A 17,870-nucleotide genomic window follows, 5' to 3' on the forward strand; every position below is an offset into this window, starting at 1 on the left:
GCCTCCAGTCTGGATGCCCATGAAGGCAGTGACATCCTTTACCCAGAGGCAGCGCGAACTGTCATCAGAGCCTTTCCGGCGGACAGTCAGGAGGGAGCAGGCGGTCCTGCAGGCTGTTGGGAAGAGCTGGCCATTTTGACACTAGCCCCAGGGGAGCCCCTTGAGCTTGTTGTTTTTGCCTCAGGCCTGCTCTGGTCATCTGCCTAGAGCCAGGCAGCCTGGACAAAGGAGGGAGGCGGCCGCAAGCTCAGCTTCAGTTCTGGAGCCCACTCTTCCTTCCCAGATGGCGCTAGTGGCCAAGAACCCACCTGTCAATGCAGGAAACATAAGAGACGCGTGTTCAATCCTTGGGTTGGGACGATCCCCTGGAGGAGGGCATGGCAATGCACTCCAGTATTTTTGCCTGGAGAATCCCATGGACAGAGGAGCCTACTGAGGCTGTGGTCCATAAGGTCGCAAAGAGTTGGACGCCACGTGAAGTGACTTAGCATGCTCGCATGCTCCCTGCCCCTCCTGAGGGACCTCTGTTGTGGGAAGCTCCCCCGCCAACACACACACACTTCATTGCCAGTTTCTGCTGCCCTCAGATTAGACTTCCTCCCAGACACCAAAGTATTCAAGGGCCTCAAGGGCAGGGCGGGGTCTGCTGTATTTGGAAGCCCGGGTTTCCTTTTCTATCAGGTGGTGGCTTGGGTGATTCCACAAGATGCTACTGGTAAAGGCATTTGTTGGTGGGCGCTGGGCGGGGGCCCTGTTTTCATCTCTGAATCTCCATGCCCAGGGCACAGAGTAGGTGCTCCGTTAAGTGTTTGCTAGGTGAGAACTTCATTGTTATAGAGCAGAGGATGATTCCATGGACCAAATAATAATTTTTCTTTTGGTGGCATGTGGGATCTTCCCTGACCAGGGACTGAACCTGTGACCCCTACAGTGAGAGTCAGAAGTCTTAACCATTGGACTGCCAGGGAAGTCCAAATGATAATTGTATTTTTAGAGATAGGTGCAAAGACAGTGTCTTCTCAGGGGTATCTTATGATATTATAGACTTTTAAAGTACGTCACTAATTTTAAGGAGAAGTTTGGGATTAAGGATTGAATTTTTTCCTTTTCTTTTATTTTTTTGAATGTAAGTATTCTTAGGACTCTCTCCTCATTATTGTCTCCCCGCCCCTCCCCGGTATAAGATGTGAATGAACGCTGGAATTTTTGTTTTTGTTTATTTGTTTTTAAACCTTTTAGCAGGATTTGATTATAGCCCTGAAAATTCTCTGGGAGAACAGCTCCTATTTTGAATCAATGGAGACAAGGAAATAGAGCCTTGTAAGATGGCAGGATGTAGCAGTCAATTACAGTCACGGCACATGGAGAGCAGCTCATTAGGTGCAAGTTTGTTCCCACCAGGGATGAAAATTCGGTCTCACTTTATGTGACTGCACTTGGATTGCTCCCTTTCCTGCCGCCTCTGCGGGTCTCTGTTTCCCCGTCCCATGTACTGTTTAAGTTGATCACCTCCGCTTAAGCAGAAAAGACGGCGCCGCCTGGCATGGCTTGAGGTCTGTAGCATCACTGCCCTGACTCCAAGCATCAGCCCTGTTGGGTTGTTCTCCTGTCACCTGTCCCCTCCCTGTCTGTTTGATGAGAGCCACTTACTACGTGCTTGGTGGTGGCGTGCACTTTTAGCCTTTCCCCTAGTACAGTATATTCATTAGGTCCATTTTTCAGCTTAGCAAACCAAAGCACAGAGAAGTTTTAGGACTCACCCCGAGGCACACAGCTCCATGGTTGCATCAGGTTGCAAATCCAGGACTGTATCGTTCTTCAGCACCGTGCTGCTTACTCTCCTGTTTTTCGTTCCTTTTTCATTTCAAGCAGAAATTAGTGTCTTTTGTCCTCCAGGCACAACCCTCCTGGGGATTTTAAAGATTCCCATCCCTCCATGGCAAAGCTCTCAAGCATTCCACTCCCTACCTGCAGACTGCATCTTCCACATCTCCCCAGTCTGCTTTTTTACATCAAAGTGGATTGTTGTTGTTTTTTACTTAACTGATCGCTTCATCTTGACATTAGACTATACTCTTTGGAATTTGTAATCTAGAGAAGGTGGAGTTTTCTGAGAGCAGAATAGTTTTCTGAGAGTAGAATTCAAAGGATGCACATAGGTGGTGGTGGTTGTTGAGTTGCTAAGTCATGTTCAGTTCTTGGCGACCCCTTGGACCACAGCATGCCAGGCTTCCCTGTCCTTCATCATCTCCCAGAGCTTGCTTAAACTCATGTCCATTGAGTCAGTAATGCCACCTAACCTCATCTCATCCTCTGTCACCCCCTTCTCCTCCTGCCTTCAATCTTTCCCAGCATCAGGGTCTTTCCCAGTAAGTCAGTTCTTTGCATCTGGTGGCGAAAGTATTGGAGTTTCAGCTTCAGCATCAGTCCTTTCAATGAATATTCAGGGTTGATTTCCTTAACGATTTGATTGGTTTGATCTCCTTGCTGAGGAACTCTCAAGAGTCTTCTCCAGCACCACAGTTCGAAAGCATCAATTCTTGGGTGCTCAGCCTTCTTTATGGCTCAACTCTCACATCCATACATGACTACTAGGAAAACCATAGCTTCGACTCCGTGCACCTTTGTCAACCAAGTGATGTCTCTGCTTTTTAATATGCAGTCTGGGTTTGTCATAGCTTTTCTTCCAAGGAGCAAGCATGTTTTAATTTAGTGGCAGCAGTCACCATCCACAGTGATTTTGGAGCCCAAGGAAATAAAGTCTGTCACTAGGTGGTACATATAAAAAAGAAGGGGGTATTGTGATAAATCATCTCAAACAAGGATGGTCAGGAGGCCTCTCTCTGTAGCACGTTCCACCAGGGCCATCCATGAAGGGTAGACCTGGCATGCCTGTTATGCATTTATTTCCCCAAGGACCATCTTTTCTAAGATGCTTTCCAAGGGATGCTTTTAGGAAAGTTAAGTCTGAGTTATATATCACATTCATTACCCACATATGCTGCAGGGAGATCCTGACAGCCTGGGCTGTCCCATGAAGCTGTCCCAGCCCGGGACCCACAGAGCCTGGAGGGGGAGGTGGCTTTGCATGACTGTGGGGTGCCCTGACCGACTGGGCGTTTAGTCTTGGATTCCACTGCCCTCTCCACCCCCCACCCCCACTGCCCTGGCTCTTGGTAATCAGAACTCCTCTTTGTCCACGGGCACTTTGAGCCTCATCCACACAGGCTCCCAGAGCGGGGGCCAAGCAGGGTTCTTGGATTCTCTGTGCTCTCTTTTTCACCCTCTTATTTATTTATTTGGCTGCGTCGGGTTTTAGTTGCGGCACGCAGGATCTTCATTGTGTTGTGGGCTCTTTCATTGTGGTGTCCGGGCTTAGTTGCTCTGCGGCATTTGGGATCTTAGTTCAGCATTCAGGGGTCGAACCTGCATCCCTAGCACTGCAAGACAGATTCTTGACCACCGGACCCCAGGGAAGCCCAGCCCTCTGCTTTTTAATCTCTCTCTTCTGTCTCTTTGTCTCTCTCTCCCTACTTCTTGTTTCTCACTCTCCGTTCCTTCCTTTCTTGGTCTGCCTCTGCCTGTCTTTCCCTCTCTCTCACCTGCTGTGTGTGTGTGGGTCTCTCTGCCCCCATCTGTCTGTCTGTCTCCCCCCGATGCTGAGTCTCTCTCTCCAAGGCTGTCTCATGCTCTGTCTGTCTCTCGCCTCCCCCTTCCCCTCCCATTATCTCTAGTTGCATGAACACGTCCATTGCTCTACAGCATAGTGATGATTCTATGCATTGCAACTGACTTGAAACATTTTAAACCCTTTCCATTTCAGGTCCCCCGCAGCGCCTTACAGTAGAACCACCTTCCACGAAAGCCTTCACAGACCCTCCCCTCTTGCCCGCACCCCTCCCGAACACCTGGCTAAGCCCCTAATCTGTTCCAGTGACACTTTGTGGGTCAACATCTGTCAGTCTGTCTTATCACTTGGCGTTGAATTTTCTTTTTTAAATCTGAGGATGGATAGCTGCCTAGCGACAGGGGCCGTGTTCACTTTCCTCTTCTCGGAGGCTGCTGCGCACACTCAGGGAGCAGGTGCTGGGTGAGTCTGCCCACGCACCTGCGGTAGCTATGGAAACTCTCTACTAACCGCACTGTTTGATTATCCAGAAAGGTACCATCCTGGAGGCTGTCGGATGGCAGAGACTTCCTGTTATTTCTCGCTGTAAGCTGCTCAGTGTTTCCATGGGACCCCTTCCCTCTATTATTGGAATGATGGAGCTGATGGGAGAGAAAGATGAGGGATTTAAAATTCAGGTGTGAGATAGATGGAGGAAGCTCATCCCAAGTTTTGTAATAAGGTTCACTTTGAAATAAAATGCTTCTTGGGACTTTCTTGGTATCTTTAAAACCTTCCGAGGGAGTGATCTCATTTGAGAACTGATGCTATTTAAGTCCTGAAGCTTAATAAGAAATATATTTTTCAGCTGGGTGGCACTTGCCAAATATCTGATGATCAAGTACTGAATTGTCTGTGGTCCCGGCAGCTCTAAACAGCGTGTTCCAAATTATAAGAAGCTTTTTAATCCAGCGCTTGGACATCCGTGTTCTAATCGTCTACCGTCTTGAAGGAGATTATTTTTAAAAGTGCCATTTAAGAGAGGTTACTAAAAATATGTCTCACATAGAAGCTTAGCTCAGAAATATTAGTTTTTGACACAGAATCATCCGGAAAGATGCTTGCAGAACCCACTTTAAACAGCCAGGGAATAAAAGCCCCTCTTTGAGCCCAGTCATCTGTTTCTGTCTATGTGCAAATAGGCAATCACATGCTCCATGGCGTTAATGCTGGACTCACAGGTCTGTCTTCCCAAGGAACCCAGGTTATACCCCTGGTTTATACCTGGTTCACTCATCACCATGAGTAGTTTGGTTCCTCTGGGGACCCCTGAGGGGCTTGGGTTTAGGGTTTGGGTGGACAGAGCCTGTCTAACCCAAGGCTTATGGCTGCGGAACTTTGAAATTACATTTGCAGTAAGATTGGAAGCGTTGGCCGCTCAGTCGTGTCTGACTCTTTGCAAACCCATGGACTGTGGCCCACCAGGCTCCTCTGTCCATGGAATTCTCCAGGCAAGAATACCGGAGTGGGTTGCCATTTTCAGTTAGATGACTGAAATCCTGAGCTCATGACCCATACCAATTACTGGTGCAAACAAGGCTACTCATCTTTATTTAATAACTTAGCTCTGATCTCACTTTTTGCCTTTTACAGAAGCTGTTCCCAGCCTCCACCCCACCTCTCAAGGGTTAAATCTCAAGATCTTGAGTTGCTTGGCTCCTAACCATTGTGTTTTATTGACATGTGTGAATTTCTCAGTCTAATGTTGTTAACTGGGAAACACAGTTCTTGAGTCTCAGGCAGCCGCATGGGACTCCTGTGTAGACTGGCCTGGGGTTGGACCACTGTCTCCTGCTGTCAGACTGGGCCACTGTCCTTGACTCATGTCATTCTTGTCATCCTCAAAATGCAGATTCTTCAGCCTCTTCTGTTCTGTCCCCCGGTGCCTCGTCAGTTCTACTGATCATAAAGTGTCCATCTAAATTCCGAGTTAATTGACCGTATTTCTGCTAAATTAACACACACTATATTTCCAAGGATACATAATAACTACATGATTATACTTGTACATACCCTCTAACTAAATATAGGTGCTTATTTCTTAATTTAATAAATATCCTTCTTTATGATAACAGAGCTCCCTCTGATTAGTCCTGCCTTCCCTACCAATTACCCGTGACTTAAGTTTTTAAAAAAGATTTCTATTTTTTTATAATTTTTTTAAAAGGCTCATCTCTTTTCCTGTTTCTCCTGGTTCATCATGAACTTGGGCTGCTGAAACAAAGTGAGGTTCAGTGACGGCTCAGTTTTCATTGAGTGGCATCAGAGCCTGAGGGACTATATAGTTTGTTCTGGGAGCGTTCCCAATCTCCTTGAAAAGTGAAAGTGTTAATCACTCAGTCCTGTCTGACTCTTTGTGACCCCATGGACTGTAGCCCACCAGGCTTCTCTGTCCATGGATTTCTCCAGGCAAGAATACTGGAGTGGGTTGCCATTTTCTTCTCCAGCAGATCTTCCTGACCCAGGGATCAAACTCACATCTCCTGCATTGCAGGTGGATTCTTTACTGTCTGAGCCCCCAGGGAAGCCCAGTCTCCTTGAAGTGGGTTTATATAACCTTCCAATGGAAATAGATGCTGTTTTTACTGTGTGTGTTGTGGAGGTGGGTTCCCTGGTCAGCCGGTTTGCAGGCTCTAGAGCAGACTGTGCCTAGATCCGTTGTCATGGTCTTTTCTGGGAAACCAAGCCAAACCATTAGCTGCCATGACCTGTTCTTTTGACCTCTTCCTGAGGGATGGGTATCGTCTTGGAACTGCCCCTGGGGTTCCTGAGCCTCCCTACCTGTTGGGTCAACAGAACTACTGCTGCTCTTGTTTCTGAGGGAAAAGGTTCAAGTGGTGTTCCCCTGAGCCCAGAACCTGCAGGCCTCATCCACACCGAGGGGGTGGCTATGGTTTGAGATGTAACTGATGCAGTCAGCCAGACATTTGAGATCAGACTTCACCACAAGGTATTGATCAAGTCAGAAGAGCCTGTGTTCACTTAGATTTTTATTTCTTTCCTAGGAAAGTAGCTTTCTTTTTTCTTCCTTCTTTTTTTTTCCCTTTTGCTGTCCAGAGTGTCATCGCTTCTGCCGGCATGAGGGCATGTGCCCCCGGTGTGAATCACCGCCTCCCCCTGTTACAGTGAGGCTCCCAGAGCCCCTGTACAGGCAGACCGATACTTATTTATTTGGCCTGTGCCAGGTCTTCGTTGCTTGGAAGGCTGCTCTCTAGTTGCAGCGAGCGGGCTTCTCGTTGCAGCGGCTCCTCTTGTTGTGGAGCACGGCTCTCGGGCATGCAGGCTTCAGCAGTTGCTGTTCCCGGGCTCCGGAGCACAGGCTCAGGAGTTGTGGCATATGGGCTTAGTTATCCTATAGCATGTGGGATCTTCCCGGACCAGGGGTCGAACCCATGTCTCCTTACCACTGAGCCACCAGGGAAGCCCGCAGATGTTTTTGTGTCTCCCCCCCCCCCCCGCCCCACCATTGACGTAGATTTGACTTACAATGAATGCTGTGTTAGTTTCAGGTATATAGCAAAGTGATTCAATTGTATGTATTCCTCTTTCAGATTCTTTTCCGTTATAGGTTATTACAAGATAGCGAATATGGTTCCCTGTCCTATACAGTAGGTCCATGTTGTTTATCTCTTTTTAATGTGCTGTTTGCTTTGTTTTAGAAAGACCTGGCAGATGCTGCAGCAGGATGTGACTCTGGCCTCGCCTGGCCCCTCATTCTTGGCCCGTGGACCAGAGGCCAGCCCCTCCCCTGTGCTCATGACCTCAAGCTTGCTTTTGCTTCTCTGCTTTTGTCTTTCAGAAGATCTGCTTTCAATTTTTTTTTCTAAATGACGCAAATAAAGTTAAGAATCTATTTTTGAAAGAAATTAAGTATTCTACAACTGAGGAGAGTATAAGATACAAGTGCCTCTCTCCCAGAGATCCTGACTCTGAAGAGCTTGGCTTGTATCCTTCATGAGTATGTGTCTCCTTCTCCTCCGTGCCCACCCTCCCTAATCATCCCCACCCTTGAAACTCCAGCTCATTCTAAAGCCTGCAGTGACTTCTTCAGTTCTGATTTTTTGTTTTTATTTTTAACTTCTGAGTTCCTATAATCCTCTTCCCCTCTGGACCACCCATCTTGTCTACCTTTCTCATGTTGTCTTTTATTTTGTTGTTCAGTTGCTAAGTCGTGTCTGACCCTTTGCAACCCCGTGGACTGCAGCATGCCAGCCTTCCCTTTTCTGTCTCCCAGAGTTTGCTCAGATTCATGTCCATTGAGTCAGTGATGCCATCCAACCATCTCATCCTCTGTTGCCCCCTTCTCCTCTTGCCCTCAGTTTCTGCCAGCATCAGAGTCTTTTCCAGTGTATCAGGTCTTCGCATCAGGTGGCCAAAGTATTGGAGCTTCAGCATCAGTCCTTCCAATGAATTTTCAGGACTGCTTTCCTTTAGGATTGACTGGTTTGGTTTGGTCTCCTTGCTGTCCAAGGGACTCTCAAGAGTCTTCTCCAACACTGTAATTCAAAGGCATCAATTCTTCCTTGCTCAGCCTTCTTTATGGTTCAACTCTCATATCCATACACGACTGCTGAAAAAACCATAGCTTTGACTAATCGAACCTTTGTTGGCAAAGTGAAGGCTTTGCTTTTGAATACTCTGTCTAGGTTTGTCATAGCTCTCCTTCCAGGGAGCAAGTTTCTTTTAATTTCATGGCTGCAGTCACTGTCCATAATGATTTTGGAACCCAAGAAAATAAAATCTATCACTGCTTCCACTTTTCCTCCATCTATTTGCCTTGAAGTGATGGACCCTTTTGTTTACTTATTAATTAATTTGTTCTATTAAATTTTATCCAGTTGGTTTTTTTCTGCCACTGGACAGAAGTTTGTCATCCAGTGGAAGACACACAGAGACACAGTAACCATGTAATTGCAGGATTGGGTTAGGAGGGTCTGGCAGAGGGAAGGCTCTTGATGCAAATTTGTTGAATGACCAAATTAACAAATAAGAGAATTATGTAGAATCAGGTGTAATGATGGCACAGTGGTGGGTTAATTAACTGCTGAGATTGTTCTGGAAGTTTTAAGAGAGCAAACGTTTGACTTGGGTTTTGAAGGATGAGGAGGAGTTGGTTGGGAAGATGGGTCTGTCATGAGAAGGGCCTGGTAGTGTGAATCAACATGGCACATCCATGGATATGTTCATCCCCTGGTTGCACTGGTGTATCATTTGGCTTCTCCATCAGATAATGAAGTCCCTAAAAGTGAGAGTGGCACTTCCACTCCTGCCTTCAATGGGCAACATTTATTGAGCACTTTTTATATACCAAATACATCCCCAAGTGGTTTACAGATAGTACCAAGCCCATAAAGTGGATATTCCTGATTCCATTTTAGAGATATGGAAACTAAGGCACAAGTGAGATAGATAATGTCCCCATGTCATCAGGACTGGTAAGAATGGAGCTGATCAGTCTCACTTTTTCATTCTTCATGTCCTGTCCTTACATGGGGTGATGCCCACAAGAGAGCTCTTTGAGGTTTGAATTAAATGAGATAATCCCTCTAAATGATCCAAAGTTGGGGTCAAATATCAGCCTGTCAAAAGCCTGAATAAAATAGCACCCACACCCCCTGCATTATTAATATTTTTCTTCATGGCACTTATCACTGCTTGGCATAGAGTTATTTGCTCTCTCAACCTTTGTCCATTGTAAACTTGACTGTGTCCCAGTACCTGGCAGAGAGTATTAAGTATTTATGGCATGAATGAATGAATGGATATTAATTCTCACTTCCCACCATAGCATCCTGACTATGGCTGCTCAGAAAGTACTTGGTAAATTCGAAGCGAAACACTTTAAGCCTGCCCCCTACTCCGGCAAGGGATCATGGATTTTTATGTCTCATGATGATCAACATTTGCTGTCTTCATTTTTTATTTGCTATTGTCATGTTCATGGAACTAAATATCATATGTCTCCCACCCCTTGATTCTCGTGGTGTCTCTTTTAAGCATTTCCAATTTGAATATGGAATTATCTATCAATTACAGAGAGAATTTTTGCTTTCCTTGGTGACCTGGAACCAAACCAGGGCTTAACTGGAGAAACTGTTGATGAGAGAGTGAGGGCTGGCTGGGGGAAGCTTGCCTCCCTCTGCCCTGGGCCCCTGGCTGGAATATCACTTCTTCCCTAGACAGTGGTCAGATCTTGCCCATCCTCCGGGATCCAGGATAATACCTCCTCTGTTTATTCACTGTAGACACGTTAGCATCCTCTGTGTGTTAGGGGTTGACCCATGCACCAGCAATACAGAGAACTGGCCTTGGAGTGTTGACTGGGTCATACCCATCAGCAGTATGCTGGAGGAGATGCCCATGTGAGCCAAGCTGGGTTGATGGCATCCAGGCCCTTGCCAGAGCCCATGCACCACAAGCGTGTATTCTGGGATGTCTCAAGGTCCGGATGCAAGGGCTCAACCCCAGTTCGGTGGAAGGAGAATCTCTGCAGTGGGGCCAGGACACCCTTCTTGTTGACACGAGTGATTCTAACACAGGTGGTGTTGAGAACCGTGACACTTTGAATTTAATGAAGTTCTCTTTTCATAGGATTCAGTTTGCTTTCTCTATGCAAGTGCATTTGGTTTTCTATTTGCCAGAGTGATTTCCTGTTGAGTAAATTTTATAAGTAAGAAAGATGAGTTGATTAAAAAATGACAACAGTGAACAATAGTGCAAGTAAACAATATGTGAGTGTGGCACACACCACAACGTGCCTCATGATGGACTGAGTGTGGGAAGTCCCCCGCTCCATTTTATCACAGGGTCAGAGTTTCAGGCCTCCTGCTTTTGGCTCCTGGAGCATCACTGGGACTCACTGGGCAGTGTGCCAACAATTCCTGCAGGGCTAGCACAGAAAGTGAACAAAACTCACTGTTACTTTTTTCAGGGGTTGTACCAGTTGTCTATTTCTGCATAACAAATTGTCCCAAAGTGTAGAGGCAGGAATAACAGTTTGAGATAACAACATTTATGATCTTCTGGTATCTGGGGGTCTGGAATCCACGTGGTTTCATTGGTTCTCTCTCTGGGTCCAGGCTACAAACATCTCAGGTCTGACTGGGGAAGGATCACTTTCCACGCTCACCCGTGTGACAGGACTTAGTTCCTCAGGGGCTTTTGGACTGAGGGCCTAGTGGAGGCATTTTCTTGCCACCCAGTTTCATCATAGCCATCCACTTCATCCAAGCGAGTGAGCCGAGAAAGAGAGAGACCAGGTCAATGGAAGTCCCAGTCTTTTTTATATCCTGACCTAGGAGGTGGCCTTGCGTCACTTTTACCTCCGTCTGCTGATGAGGAGGAGTCAGTGGGGACTGCCTGGATGTATGTTAAGAGCCAGCCTAGCATGGACTATGCTGAAGACACCTGCTAATTCACACCTGTCACCTGGAGGGTGGGAGAGCATCCCCACAGTTCCTAACATCTGTGCTTCCTTTCAGCAGTCACTGGTTCTTTTATGGACACAGTGAATCTTGTAACTGGTTTTGTTTCACAATTTGGTCATGAGACATTTGAGTCAAAATTACTGCTTTTTATTGAATATAGAGAAATGATTGTATAGAAATTTATTTCTTATTTTAAATCTGAAGACTTGAAAACACTGTTTTATTTATTTTTCTGTGTTGGGTCTTAGTTGTAGCACACAGGATCTTTGACCTTTGTCGTAGCTTGCAGGATCTTTAGTTGGGGCATGCGGGATCTTGTTCCTTAACCAGGGATCGAACCTGAGCCCCCTGCAATGGGAGCGCAGACTTAGTCACTGGACCACAAGGGAAGTCATAGAAAGTCATAGAAATTTATGATCTAGAAATTCTATGGCAGGACTTCTTGTGTACTGACTCTCTCTGTATATATGTATGTGTTGGTCGTTCTGTTGTGTCCAACTCTTTGCGACCCCATGGACTGTGACCTCTGTCCGTGGAATTCTCCAGGCAAGAATACTGGAGGGAGTAGCCATTTTCTTGGTGGGCTACAGTCCATGGGGTCACAAAGAGTCAGACATGACTGAGCGACTGACTGTCTCTGGTCTAGTCTTCAGTAGTAATTTTATTTCTTTTATCTCTTTCCTCCATTCTTTTTGCATTGCCATACTGATAATAATAATATCATATGTTATTATTATATTATGCTGCATATATTCTTCATTATTATATTATGCTGTGTATATATTCCTACATTCCTGGACTTTTGATGTCTTGAGGTTTGGAAACTTGTTGAGTTTTGCTGTTTCAGGGTGAACTCTTGGTTTCTGAGGTACAGAGGGGCCCAGATTTCCTACCAGGAGCGTGTGGGCCAGGCTGACAGTGAAAGCCCTGAGTCGGCTGGTTGGGAGTTTAGATAACAACCCCTCAGAACCTGAGGAACAGTGGCCATGGCTGTTTTCTCCTGGCCTACACGTGCCTCTCTGCTTCAATAATGATATGGCTTGGGACAAGGCCCTTCATCTCTTTGAGCCTCAGTTTTCCCTTCTATAAAATGGAGTTGATATAGTAGGGTGGGCTGTGTTATGCTGCAGTAACAAAGAACTCCAAAATGCCGGTACCAGAAAACACAATGGTTTCTCTCTCGTCCATGTGGCATGCCCTTCATGAACTGGCCGGGCCTCTACTGCATCTTGTCATCCTAACACCCACACCCAGGCTGTGATGGGGGACTAGACAACTGACCAAGTACACACTCTTCTCTTCCACCCAGGTGGCAGACACCTCACTTCTCTCTTATTTCATTGGCTAAGCAGGTCCCTGGTCACACATCACTTTGGATGGGTGGGGAAGTACAGCCCTCCCAGGCACCTGGAAACAGCAGAGTTATTGTGGCTGGCCCTGGTGGCTTCCAGCGGTGACCGCACACTTGCCTCCCAGGGTGGTGATGAGCCTCAGTCGGATGGTCTCTGCAGAGCTTTTGATGCCTGCTCCTCGGTAGCACTTCCTGAACCGTGATGCTGGTGGTTACGGCAGCTCTCATGGCCATGCTGGTTATAGAAGTAAAGGTTGTCTAGGGGCCCGCAGCGTATGGACCTCTGCTTATTGATCTGTTCCTTCAGTCCCTGTGTGTGGGGTTCTCAGTTTCCTGGATTCTGCGTACTATCCTTTGAACTGGAGATCAAAGACAAGATCAACGTGGTCTGTGGCTTTAAGCATCTCACAGTCTCTCCTTGGCAGCAGGGATTGAAGGATTTCCTTTGGGTTTTCACTGGGAGGGCTTGGCCTTTCTAGGAAAACATATGGAATGAAATAAATGCTGGCACTGGAGAAGGTCATGGTTTCTGTATCAGATAGGATGCGTTCAGCGGCAGAAACAGAGGACTCGAGTCAGAGCGGCGTCAGCAGAGCAAGGCCTTTGTTTCAATGGGTCACTGAAAAGTCGAGATCCGGGTGAGCAGTGGTCCCGTCTTCTCAGTCGTTGTCAGGAGAAAGAATGAAACTGTCCAGTGTTGCCAGCAAAATCTCCAGGCTTCACTCTCATTGAACCAGTCTGGTTTGTTGACCAATCTTGAACTAATCACTGTGGCCGTAAGGACAGGATGTGCTGACTGACCTGTGTTATTTGGTGCTCACCCTGGGATCCAGGCATGGGATGTGCTCCGCACAAGTCTCAGCCCCTGGGTGGGCTGATCTCCCAGGAGGGGAGTGGACACCAGGCCTTAAACAGGCACAGTCCACCTCTTCATTCTGCCCTTTCCTTTCCTTGGACAGGAAATGAAAGTTCAGAGCAAGGGAATGACTTTACCTGCTTCCACTCAGCATGCTAGAAACAGCAGGGGCCGGGCTGTGGACCGAGGACTGTGCTCTCAGTTCCAGAAAACATCATCTTGGGAAATCATCAGTTTCAAAAGGTGTTGGGGAAGCATCACACTTTGGGAGCTGTGATTATAAAACAGATGCTAAATTGTACTGTCCCCAGAATCTTTAGCAAAACTTCATTATTTATTGCTCATTGATAATAGGTTGAAGATCAGGCAGATTCCTCCGTGGCAGGACTGCTTCTCATGTCTGATCTCTGCAGGGAATGGTTTGAGGCTCTAAGTGAGTGAGGATTTTGGTGATTGGCTTCCTAAGTCATTAGTGGCAGCAAGTGGAGGCTGCCCAGCCGTGATGTGTCCATTGTTTAGCTGGTTGTGGGTGCCGCTGGTGTGTGTGTGTGTGTGTGTGTGTGTGTGTGTGTGTGTGTGTGTGTGTGTGTGTGTGTGTGTGTGTGTGTGTGTGTCCGGGCTGTTAACTTTGACATGTGAGCATTTCTGGAAAGTACTGTTTTTGCGTTACTGTGAATGTTCTTTGCTGGACATCATATGGCAAGTTGCCTGGGGACAAATTGTGGAATGGGCCTTTTTAGTGTTTGAGAACAGGAGCTCGGCTTTAAAAGACTTCTTTCCCCCACCATTGTCATCATCTTTTACACTCACACAATGGAACGCCTAAGGCGGACCAACTGCCCGCGCTGTTCTGACTTGATCGACCCATCTGTCCTCCCTCTCATCTGGCGCTTCCAAGAGCTGAGCACACTGCAGGTTGGGTTGGGTGAGCAAATGTGGGAAACGGTTTGCACCTGTAGTCAGCGTGTTCCTCATGGAAGAACATGTCTTCCAGTCACTTCCTACCTCTGACTTCTGACATGACTCTCCCTACCAGTAGATAAATAAAACCCTGACCCATCTCCCATGCCTTTAGGAGATGCTTGCCAAGGGTCCCCTCTGTGCCCAGCATCAGGATACTATATCCCAGACACTCTGTTTTCTTTCTTTTATTTAATCCATAATAAGCACAGCAGGGAAGTATTCCTTGCCTGCTTTATTTTTTTTTTTTAATTAAAAAAACCTTTTTTATTTGGCTGCACCAGGTCTTAGTTGTAGCACTTGAGATCTTTGCTTTGGCCTGTGGGATCTAGTTCCCTGACCAGGGATTGAACCTGGGCCCCCTGCATTGGGAGCACAGAGTCTTAGCCACTGGACCACCAGGGAAGTCCTGGGCCTGCTTTGTAATTGAGGAGAGTGGGGCTTGGAGAAGTTGGGGGCCTTGGTTGGGATGGCAGAGTAAGAGTGTAAGCCTAGATCTGTGAAACCCCGAAGCTGTGTTCTTTGATTATGTGTTACAGTGCATTGTAGGCTCTGGAGCCCACGCCTGAGTCCACTCGTGGCTTGGCCACTTACAGCCCTGTGCCCTTGAGCACGTGAAGTCAACTGTCTGAGCGTCTGTTTCCTCATCTATACAATGAGGTTGGTAATAGTGTCAACCCCTTAGAGTAATGAGGGATTTAAAATGTGTAACACAGGCCTGGCAAGAGATCAATGAATGTAACAAATCTCTACAAGCTTGGTGTCTTAAAACAGCACACGTTCATTGTCTCACAGTTGTGAAAGCCAGAAGCTTGATATCAAGGCTGTGGACTTTCCTGGTGATCCGGTGGTTAAGACTTCGCCTTCCAGTGCAGGGGGTGCAGGTTCGATCCCTGGTCGGGGAGCAAAGATCCCATGCCTGGCAGCCAAAAGCCAAAACAGAAGCAACAAATTGAATTGTAACAAATTCAATAAAGACTTTAAAAAAAAATGGTCCACATTAAAACAAGAGTCTTTAAAATCTTAAATAAATAATAAAATCAGACCATTGACACTGGCAGGGGCAGGTTTTGTCTGGAGACTCCAGGGGAGGAGCCTTCCTGCCTCTTACAGCGGCCCGAGCATTCCTTGGCTTGTGGCCACATCATTTCAGTCTCTGCCTCTGTCTTCACCTGGCCTTCTGCTGCTTTCAGTGGCTCTCTTGTAAGGACATTGGTCATTGAGTTTAGGGCCCACTTGGATAATCCAGGGTAGTCTCATTTTGAGATCTTTGACTTAGTTACATCTGTAAAATTGTTTTTCCAAATAAAGTCACAGTTAGAGATTCTGGGGCTCTAGATATGGACATACCATTTGAAGTGGCGGCGGGGGGTGGGGGCGCTGCCATCAACTCACCATAGCTGCCGTCATTTAAAATTGTTTTGGAAAGCACCAGTATTACATGAGTGGGCTTCCCAGGTGGCACTAGTAGTAAAGAACCTACCTGCCGATGCAGGGGACATAAGAGATGCAGGTTTGATCCCTGGTCAGAAAGATACCCTGGAAAAGGGCATGGCAACCCCCACCAGTATTCTTGCCTGGAGAATCCCATGGACAGAGGAGCCCAGCATACTACAGTCCATGGGGTCACGAAGAGTTGGACACAACTGAGCAACTGAGCATGCACGCAGTATTACCTGAGTACATTCCACATGCAAACATTCAGGCATTAAAAATTTTTTAACGATTGCCCTCAATTCCACTCCCCTCCTGCCCCAGGACCACCATCCTGATGAGTTTGGTGCTGTCCTTCCAGACCTTGCTGTTAGGATGGAAAGATAGATGTCGTCACAGATCATGACCCTGGTGCTGGGCCCTGTGAGAGGTCCTGGGCATCTGAGGTGTGTGAAAGCACTGCCTGGTGCCCGGTCAGCTCTCAGGCATCCAAAGAAGCAGGGAGGTAAACCAGTGACCTCCAGGTATATGGGAGGGGCTGTAACAGGACACACGTGCAAAGTGCACGGGAACAGCACGGGGCAGCCTTCAGCTGTCTTTGCAAAGAGGAGCATCTCATTCCAAAGGCTTTACCGAGTGGGGCCACCTGAGCCTTGTCAGGTTCAGAAGATGCCAACCATGAAAGGCACACGTCCGGGGAATGGGTGAGGAGGGAGCCTGAGGTGGATGTGGTTGGTGGCAGGAAGTGAATCCAGAATTCCTGGAGGCCGTGCCTGGGGATTGTCCTCTCAGGGAACGGGAGTTTTTCTCCAGAGTGGTGGGTTTCAAACTGTGTCCTCCAGGGGCCCCAGGCCTCTGAAGAGAGGACCCTGGGGTCGGGGTAGGTGGCAGAACGGCCGATCTCCAGGCTCTCACCCAGCCAGGGCCCCAGAAGCCCCTCTCCCTGGTGAGTAACATGCGCAGGGGTTGCACCCAGTGACCTGTGGTCCCCTCCCACCTCGGTCTCCATCAGCTGCCCCCAAACCTCCTGATCAAACATGCAAATGAAGGAAAAGCCTCGCACTTTGGATGACCGCTGTGTTGACAGGTGGCAGTAACAGGTCTGGAGGGACGGTGAAGACCACAGGAGCCGCCTCTGGGTGACTTTTCAAAGTCACCTTTTTAGGGTTTTCTCATGTGAAGGACACAGAGGGTATCCTGTGCATGGCAGCCAGATGGACTGTGTTCTTTCTCCAGGACCGATGGGAGACACAGCTGCCCGGACCCACGCCTCACCAGCCCCTGGGCTGTTATGGGTGTGACAAGTGAGAGCTGCTCAGACCTTCCAGAAGTGTTAGCTCTGTCTCCACACCCAGCCCAGTGGACTTGGCCTTGCGAGGATTCCTGTTGGGCCTCCACGTGGCAGGCCGCTCTGGGTGACCACAGCCACGGCTGCACTTGAAGCCCTGGCATCTTGGACTTTCTTCCCGGCACTTGACATCAGTTGTCTCACTTCCTCAGGACAGCCCTGTAAGGCAGGTGGAATTGATGTATTTATTCTACAGAGAAGGAAACAGAGGCACAGAGAGGGTGCGTCACTTGCCAGGCTGGCACCGCAGGGGAGAGGGCCCCGGGGGCTGGGCGCTGGCATCCGTGCCCTTCGCTCTGGCTGCCCTGCATGCACCCCCCGCCCTCAGCTGCCAGAGTGCTGCTCCGCAGAGCAGCCAGGTCACTGCTATTAACGCCGGGCCTCTTGGCAAGATGTCAATCAAGAGAAGTGGTTTGCTTAAAAAAAAAAATTGAAATCATGAAAGTGTGGGGAAGGGAAAACCCACAGATGCGTGTTCAGCCTGGGCTGTATGATTTGCAGACATGTGGCAAATCCAGTGCCAGCTCATTGTTAAGAGGAGAGGAGCTGAAGGGTAAGAAATGACACAGGAAGCCTTCTGTTCCCGCAGAGGAGACAGGTCAAGTGAAAGAGAGGAGCTTCTAGGTTTCTGTTACCCGTGTGTAGAAACCAAGGTGACCGTTCTGTCTTTGGCACCTTAGCGCTAACTAGGAGGGACACGGGCTATGTCCGTGCTCTTTGCTCCTTGTGACACAGCTGGAAGGGACTAGAAATGCCAGCCGTGGGAGAACACGGACGGCTTGCCCGAGTGCCTGTTCCTCCCTTTGGGGGCAGTGCTACTCTGCTCA

General features: G+C 47.9%; 1 protein-coding gene and 1 non-coding gene across 4 annotated transcripts in view; one reads left to right on the plus strand and one right to left on the minus strand.

The window, feature by feature from the left end:
- SNX29 (sorting nexin 29) overlaps nucleotides 1-17,870 on the plus strand; it is a 566,190-nt gene that overhangs the window by 355,302 nt on the left and 193,018 nt on the right. The gene's annotated exons all lie outside the window — the stretch shown is intronic.
- Nucleotides 14,594-14,666, minus strand: TRNAG-CCC (transfer RNA glycine (anticodon CCC)). The gene has a single exon. It is a non-coding gene; the product is annotated as a tRNA-Gly (tRNA).

This window comes from Dama dama, chromosome 10 (assembly GCF_033118175.1).
Source record: "Dama dama isolate Ldn47 chromosome 10, ASM3311817v1, whole genome shotgun sequence".
Classification (NCBI taxonomy): Eukaryota; Metazoa; Chordata; class Mammalia; order Artiodactyla; family Cervidae; genus Dama; species Dama dama.